The sequence below is a fragment of the Macrosteles quadrilineatus genome, unplaced genomic scaffold, assembly GCF_028750875.1.
Source record: "Macrosteles quadrilineatus isolate MER2022 unplaced genomic scaffold, UCM_ALF_1.0 Scaffold_6__1_contigs__length_79288215, whole genome shotgun sequence".
Taxonomy (NCBI): Eukaryota; Metazoa; Arthropoda; class Insecta; order Hemiptera; family Cicadellidae; genus Macrosteles; species Macrosteles quadrilineatus.
The window spans coordinates 50,175,264-50,184,812 of record NW_026542599.1 but is presented as its reverse complement, the minus strand read 5'-3'; positions in this window follow the sequence as shown (position 1 = coordinate 50,184,812).

Here is a 9,549-nt window from a genome sequence, read left to right as displayed (position 1 = left end):
ACAAAATTAAATGTAATATAAACCATTTAATTCAATAAGTGGTCCTAGGACACTAAGTCTATAATAAAAATCTCACATGGTTAGTTACTAGACTTATAGGTGCAGAGGTGTAATAAGCAGTTAGCTTTTCAATGTGCCAGAACATATTTGGAATTCTATTACTGATAAAACCATTTTTTATACAGAAATTGTACTTATAGTTCATATATGGTGCCAGCCAAATAATTTATATTTAAATTAGAGTATAATTAAAATTAGCCTAACGAACTGTTATTTATAAATTAAATTTTTAGTTGGTATAGGATATGTTTCGCAAAGTTTATAGTTTATAGTATAGTCTGTTAAACACTTTTTAAAGTTGTTTAATGGTTAATCATTAATATGCTGTTAATTAAATTCTTTTCAATCGAGTTAAAACACATTGAAACAAATTTGAAACGTGGTTGAGATAAATTCATGAAAGTATAATTCCAAGTCAGATTTTTTTCTGGAACGGTGATTTTGTGGTTTAGAAGTAAAAAAAGGTTTCCCCAAGGGTTGGCCAGGGAGCACGGTCCAACTACCTGCGGGCTCCATATATCTTGGAACTTATCGTCCGTGGCAACCCTCCCATTTACATTACAAGTTCACGCCTTATAATTCTGGGTTGGAATAAATTTGCAATATAAGATCTTTTTATTTTATAAAATAGAACCAACATTTGTGTGAACTTTCACTGCAAATTAAAACGTAGTTTAAAATATTTTTTTTTTACATAAAGCACATGCATTAGGTTTGGTCTTACTTTGATTTTATTTATTCATAACAAATGAAATCTTCAACTAAATATTTTTTCTTAGAGACCGGAAGCATATGTAACATTCGTAGTTGTAAAAAAGATTTTCCTACAGTCACCTGACTAAGTGAACTTTCTTGCACAGATTATAGTCCAAAAATCCTTACTTCAGTGCACTGTTTTTTTCCTTTGACACGCAGTTTTACTTTGGAGTACAGTTTTTACTTTGGCACACACCAGTATTCCCAGCAAACAACACAAAACAGCGTGCTTTTATCATACAGGTAATCTGTGTACGCTTGAAAATAAGTTGGCAACACTTAAAGATATTACGACTACGATCAGCTGGTGATGGGTTTCCTTTTTCGTTCAACGTTTGGATTTAACCTAACCTAAAATCGCGTTGTACAGTGTTGCAAAGACAATTTATTCATATGATTTATATTAACTGTAGGATAAAGATAATGTGTGACACGAGTGCAATAGTTATTTGTGCAACTAGTGAGAAAAGTGAGAAATTGACGACGTTGCCTGCAGGTTACGCGCTCACTATTTCGTGCCTTCACGTTGCAAATCTGGAGTGAGACAAAGTAATTAGAGTGAGACAATGTTAACATTGTCTCACTGATGAGCGAATTGGCCACTTTGCTTTCTCAAATCAGTGAGAGAACATGTACATTGTTAGGTAACTGTAGGAAAAATGCTTTTGCTGCACTCAAGAAACTAGATTTATAGTAAACATTTCTCTCGTTTGCAGCAAATTGCCACTTCACACACCAATAGTTCCAATTATAACAGAGAGGTTATTCTTTACAGTAAAATTAAGTATAAGCACGATTCATTACTACAAAGTATTTAAGCTTTAAGAGGATGGCCAAACTATTAGACTAGACATAGTTTTTAGCCTAAAATATTTAAAAAGTAAAATCATAGATACCCCCGCCGCAGCAAACCTGCCGTCTAAGCGAATTTCCATTTGGCCGAATTGATTTTCAATTGATCTATTTAAATAACATTAGGTTTAACGAGTACCTAGGTTTGCTGCTACAAGGAAACTAATAAAGTAGTGTGTTTTTAGTAAAATATTGATAGCTTACTATAAAATAAATAAATTTGCCAAGTTTGATCAAAATATATCCATAAACAAGCAAACTACAACATTTTACAATATTCTCCATAAGAATAACATGGGAATTTTAAATTTATCATTTTTTTAGTTTTCTCCGTAACCAATAATCGTACAAAAACACTTTGATATACTGAATTGTTTGTTTTTTTAAGCTCTTTAAGAAGGTTTGGAGAAAAATTGGGAAATTTTGTGTTTTGAGGGTAAGAAGTGAGAAAAACCAATTTTTACCCCATAAAACCCCCCATAAAACCCTGTTCCCATGGTCCGATCATGCTGGATCGCAAACTCATTCAAGTTTATCCCGCCTTACACCTACAAACCAAATTTCATCAAAAACGGATAAAAATTACTCAAGTTATCGTGTTCACGGACACATATATATATATATAAATCTATATATATATATATATATATACCTATATATATATATATATACATATATAAAAATTTGAACGAATGGTGTTTTTGGCCTCTGGGGACATTAAAATGAAAAAGTAAATCGGTCCCGGGCCTAAGTCTTACCATGAGACCTACGGTAATAGCTACTTCCCTATAGGGAAATTCGCTAAAAATCATAGATAAAACATACTCATAAAGTAGATTACCCATCCTTATGGAACAGCTGAAGCCAATTTTATTGTTAGTTCTGACCAGTGTAGTAGATGTTGTGTTTTTTTTACAATTTGTTTCTATTATTTTAGGGTTAGTTTCTCATTATTTGCGCCTCACTGTTTGGTTATATAGCTAGTGGACATGTTATTGTTTATGATTAGATAGTTTTATTTGGTTATTAAAGGGTTTTAAATTACTAAAATAGCAAGAAACGAATTGTAAACAAAACACGACTCTACAGTACACCGGACAGAACTAACAGTAAAATTGGCTTCAGCTGTTCCATAAGGATGGGAAATCTTTTAAGGGAGTATGTTTTATCAATGGTAAAATGCAATTTGAAGCTACAAATTAAACAGCATAAACTTTTTTATGACACAAATCACTTCATACACACTGTTTACAATCCAGACAAAACATAACAAAACGGATACAAATAGCCTACAATTAACGTCAACTGTATGCCAAGTGTGAGGTTAAGAATGACCTATATTCAACATCTGATTCAGTGCTGGCAATTTCATCATCAACAAAAAAACACATTTAAGCAATAATGTTGTACTGTACATACTGTATTCTATCCTAAATTAAACAGTTTTATTAATGGTTGTTTTTACATTTTTTTAAGTTAGAACCCCATATTGAATATACATGTTTTATGTTTGGGTATTCAAGCAAATAAATTATTGTCTTAAATTATAAAAAGTAATTTACAGCTTTTTTATCCAGATGGACGAGGCAACTAAATGTCCTTTCTTAGATTTAACCCATGTAACAATAATACATTCCTAATTCACAAAAACTTATCTTTCAGTGGTCAATGAATATTTTTCATATAATACATAAAGAAAATATTCCAGACTATACTTTACCATAACAAGTATTATTTCTTAAGCAAGTGCTACAGCAAGTAACTACGCTCCAATATTGTGTGTAAGCAAGATAGGCAGTTCTCGCAAAGCAGTGAAGAAAATATACTCCTAAGGTAATTTTATTCAATATTTTCCCTAAACTAGGCAGGCGTTGTACGAGGTTTTAAACAATGGAATCACCCGGTATGAAGCAAAATGTTCCCAACAGGCTATAAAGATTCTATATGTAAGCCTAGCCAAACATACCCCAGCTCCGGTTATAATATTTCATATATGATCACGGATCTTAGCGTAAGGGCATAATACAAATTGGCAATAGCTTTAGGCATTTTACAAGTTGGTGCTCAATAAAAAATTGTATATGATCCAACTAAATGAAACTAACTTCGTATGTTTTCGTTTTTATTTAACACAACTTTTTCATGTTTTACCGGTAACGAGTATTTACGGAAATTATTTCAGTATTCGTTTACTTGATAAATTTTAAAGTTATTTTTTTTATGCCAAAGACTACTTTTGATATTATTTCTAACTCAAATGATCTTACTTATTCATTAGTATATATAAAGAAACTTAATAATTATTATTTCCTAAGCCACTTATTTTAACCTCTTACAGTAATTAAAATCAATTGATAATAGAATAAAATTTAGATTTTTTATAAAGTACTGATTGCAACAAAAGATGTTTATAAATAGACTTGATACGTTGATTAGTTAATTGAACACATTTGGGGTTGTTTAGTTTGAAAGGAACTTTGCTTAATGATGGCGATAGTTTTAATCAATAGCAACTGTTCAGTGGCAGTAAATTGTGTACATTCATTATCGTTACTTTAATAATTAATAATTTATTTTATCAATACTAGTATTTATAAATAATATATCTAAATTAATATTAATTACTAAAATGCCACCTACTAAGACTTTTATATTGAGAACTGATTACTATAAATTAAACATGGAGAAACACAACCAGGAAAAAAATAGTGTGTGCATGTGTGTTAAATATTATTTCTAATTATGTGTGTAAATGTATAATTTACCATCTCATTATTGATGTATGTAAGCAATATAAAGTACAGTTTAGTAAGATTTATTAAATAAAACTAAACCAGTTTAATAAAAAATTAAGCATTAAAAAAACTATAACAAACAAATGTAAAAAAAAACAAAAAACAAAAAACCAAGTAGATGAAAAACTTACAGTATTTAATGTGAGAATAACAAAATATTTGTCTAAAAACCTTTTATTGAGATTTTTTTTAATCCAGGATGGCAAAATGTAACCTAGATTTCAACTTTGCAAAAAAATAAAAATATTTTTTTATTAGAAAAATAGAATTTTACAAGGCAACAATGGAAAGAAAAAAAACTATCCATAGCTCAACTTACTTTCAATCAAAGCTCCAAAGTAAGGAAACAATAAACAGGTGATGTATTTTATTCCATGCGTTTTTTACCGCTCCAGCTCATAGCAACAGCAACAGCAACGTATGTAACTAATAGAGGTATTTTTGCTGCAATACTACGCAAACACTACTTACATCCTACAAGTTAGGGATTTTTTCTTTCCCCTTATTGTATAATACAGTAACACCTTTTTGTACAGGGTTTGTATGTACCTTATATGCATTTCCGTTATCGGAGTAATCACATACTTATCATCATTGAAGTGGAGATGTAGTTTTATTTAAAGAGATTATGAAAACAAATTGTAGCTTAGGAATATTTGACCGTGGTGTACTGCGCACTCAGGATTTTGTAATATTTCACAATACACAAGAATCACCACTGCAGTTGTTGCTGTGTTTTATGCAGTGTTTAGTGCAATAAGGCACATTTGTTCATGAAGTCTAATAATTATGTTCTTGTATTGAACTTACTACCTGAAAAAATAAGAGTTTTTTTGTATCTTGAAGCAATGTAATAAGTTTCCCATTGGGATGAATAAATAAATAAACGTTTTAAAACTAAATTCTTATAGCTATACAAAACTTTTAGATTTATATGATTTGACATAAATTAAACGACGGTGAATCAATGGTTTTATTAATTAGGCTATTGTACTCCAGAGATAAATAATACTATCAAATATTGAAAATCCACCCATCCCATTTATTTATGTAGAAAATTATTAATATTTATTTAAAACAAGATGTAGACTCTATATAACGGTTAATTTAAATACTATTTCTGTTATTTTCTGTGATAACTAATTTTTGTAAAATATCATTTGATGAATTATCCAATTTATAATTCTAGTGCAAGTAAAAGCGATTAATAGAAAGTTCACAAGGAAAATGTTTCCTTAAAAAACTAAAAGTTTACCCGGTTATATTTTCAATTCTACGAACAATCTAGTTTTGTGTTTATGTTCATTGTTTTTCATTAGTTTTTTATTGTATTAAAAAGAGGTTTCTTATATTATTTTTTAAGTTCACAAACTGAAAAAAAAAACATTTAAAAAACATATTAACTTCACATGGGGGTAAAGTATAAAAATTAAAGACTAAACATAAGTGTTGCCCTATTTTAAGAATCAAAGGCTATATATTTCTTTCCTACCATCGAATATGCACTGTAAATAAACTATAAAGAGTTTGTAATCCCTACCATTAGGTATGAATTTTCTGTATGAATAAATTTGTTCATCCCTAAGATTTAAATGATTGTATTCCAAATGGAGGCCCCAAAGGTAGTAAATATTGGTATTTATTTCAACGATAGGTTTTTGCACAGGAAAAGCGAATGTAAGTAGACCTGTGTCATTCTTATCGTACACCTGCAGGCGTCCCTGAGGTTGTGTGAAGATACATTTATCTTTGAAAGATCACCCGTCCAAGACTTATGCTCTAATAAGAAGTACAGGTATTCAACTTATATATATTTCCTTTATCAGGGTAATCACATACTTATCATCATTGAAGTGGAGATGTAATTATTTAAAGATAATTATCTAATTATTTATTTAAGAGGTGAATACTTTATTTAAAGTTGCGGGAGTTGTTCAAACTTAGAACTAATTCAATTACAAATGAGCAAACGAAAGATAGCATAAAATATTTACAATGATATATTTAAAAAAATTTACATTTGTAATTTATTCTGGGCATCAATGAAAGGCGTCTATTAGAAAATTTTTCCTATAAAATGTGTATCTAGAGATTCTTCAATCAATGGTTGTGAGTAGTTATGGTAGGAGAGGTTTTTATGGAGAATTGAATTGAAATGAAATTGAAATTTTTTATATATGTGTAAGTGTTAATGAAAGTTGAGGGTGATGTTTGTTTCCGATTAGTAGCTATATTAAGTCACCATCTGACAGAATCAGACTCAGCGAAAGTATTTAATAAGTGTGCCTTAAATAGCTAAATAATCTTTCCAATAATTTATACCTACTTATTTTGTAATAAAAATTCGCAAAATTGGATATAATTTTATATAAAAACTAAAAACTTTGAATACGTCCTACTGAAAGTAAATCCTTAAAAACTACTGCTTAAATTATCACCCAAAAGCTTCGATAGATTGTGTTTTGCATAAAATCCATTACATTTGGTAGTCCATTGTAAATATTTTGTGCTATCTTTCGTTTGCTCATTTGTAATTGAATTAGTTCTAAGTTTGAACAACTCCCACAACTTTAAATAAATAAAGTATTTAACAAATTAATCACTTATTCATGATAATTAGCCTATTGAGAATAGTCTGTTTTTAATAGTTTTTATCGCTATCAAAGCATTCTGGAAGGGGTGGCTCTGTGTTTAATTTATAGGTTATGAAACAGCAAGCTTACAAATATTTGTTATGCCTTCAATACTCTGCTAGGTAAATACAAGTTAAACGGATTTGGTAATAAATCTAACATGGATATTGATATACAAGCTTATTTTTTCACCAATAAACTGTTTTAAACCTATGTTAATCAAATATATATTTATATGGGTATATTTTTCAATTTTGTTATTTCATGAGTATTAAACTTTATAATGAAATAGATATCTATGGTATTGGAAATTATTTACTTTCAAGATATCCATATACAAACTCAAACCGTTTAATATCCAAGGTATTTGAATAAAATCCCCCGTTTTCAACAAAATCAGCATGGATACTTAAAAAATATTGCATTATATAAATTGATTGTAGGCCGTGTTCATAAGGCAGTAAAGTAAACGTATTCTGTACGAACTTCCATGCAATACTCCTCGTGAACCCATTTGTACGAGGTTTTAAACAATGAAATTATCCGGTACAAAGGGAAATGTTTCCGACAGGCTATAAACATTCTCGAGGTGAGCAAAGCCAAACCTGACTTCACCGCAGTCTTAATATTTTATATACGTTCCTAGCTTCCTGGCGATGATAGTTGGCTATTTTTGGCAAATTATTTAATACTTTTTTCATTTTGTTATTGTTACATTTTTACCACATTCGTTCCAAAATTTTAAGTTTCGTTACAGTTACTTTTCAAAGATAAATTAATTATTTTAGTGGAGGGTCTTTTTCATTATTGAGGTTGTATTTACTGAAATAACATGTTCTGTTACACTTTGTTGATGTAAACTGCAAAGCTTTTTTATCCCTTGCTGCTTTACCTGCTTCTAATTTGTATGAATTTATTTGAGGGCTTTTCGTATGAATAGTTATATAATTTCACATCAACCACCTCCCCCGAATATTATTTAGTAAATAAACTCAAACACTCAACTCAACCACAACCACCTCTTCTGACAAACCATGAACCACACCCAACTAACGTCACTCAAAAAAGAAAATCCTACCAACCCTATTGTAAACTAAATTAAAGGAATATAAGTTTAGGCATACCTGAGTTTTATCTAGTACTTTTTTTTTGGAGTACAAAATTATGTGTACCACTATCAGATGTATTTTCATTTTCATACCACACCAACAACCCTATCTAGGTGAAAAATTCAACTGTTTTAAAGAATCCAATACTGGTTTATAGAGAAATTCTGATTCTTGAGTTTGGGGCTTTAAGGTAAAGTATGAACCAAAGTTAAGCCGTCATAAATTAGTTTTTCGAGGTCCTCCACAGCTTAGTCTAAACTGTATACTTGGCTACATAGTACCAAAATTTTATTGACAAGAATTGCCTTCTTGCACATTTTACTCCATTCAATTAACGGGAAGCAGCAACTGGGAGGATAGGTAACAGCCCGTCGTACAATGTAAGGTAAGTGCATTTTTGAAATTTAACTAAAGATTTAATTGGATTATCAGTTAATTGATTTTCAAGGTCAGTAAATTCATATATGCCATCAGATACAGTACCTATACTTAAATCAGGAATCAGAAATATCTTAAACATAGTCCTGCGTAAAATAAACAGTATCAGCATTCTGAAAAATACCTTCTCCCATAAGCTTGTCAACAAACTCTATCACGGGTTAGCGGTGATAGTAAATATGATATTTTATAGTTAAAAATCACAAAAGTTGTAATACCTTCTGAACCGTAATAATTGTTACAGCAATGGGATTTTGTACTATTTTTATTTTTTTTATTACAAGGACCATAAAATATTAATTTTGTTCAAAAACTTGTCTTAAAAAATCTGATTCTTTGTTACTATATGGTTTTTTATGGGACGGAAAGAACCTACTTAGATTAACTTACTGTTCAAATTAGACATGACTGCAATTAGCGGCCTTTTAGTCGAAAATTATTGACAATTAGTCGACATCACTGCACTGAAATCAAAGGCTAAGTGTTTTATCCGTGCTGAAATGTTGCCAACACGATATACTCATCAAAAATGGCAAAACATTATGATTGTATGTACAAATGAGCTTCAGAATAACCTTATACCTTTTACAACATTTCTTATGATTATCTTTTTTTGTAAACACCAATTATATTACGTAACTGCCATTCATTAATTCTTTTGAAAAGTCTACTAGCCGTTGAGTGAAGTAGCTTGTAGTAGTAGTTTTATTGACATGAAAATAAATGCTTAATGTAATGATTAACATGTCATGAATATCTTTGAATGCCAAATGTTGTTTGGATGTGTATTGATGTCATATTATGCAGAAGGAGGAGAATGTTATTTTGGAAACGTTTGACACTCAGATATAATTAAACGACAACATTGTTCGTTGATGAAAACCAACATTATGTCAAACATGAAAC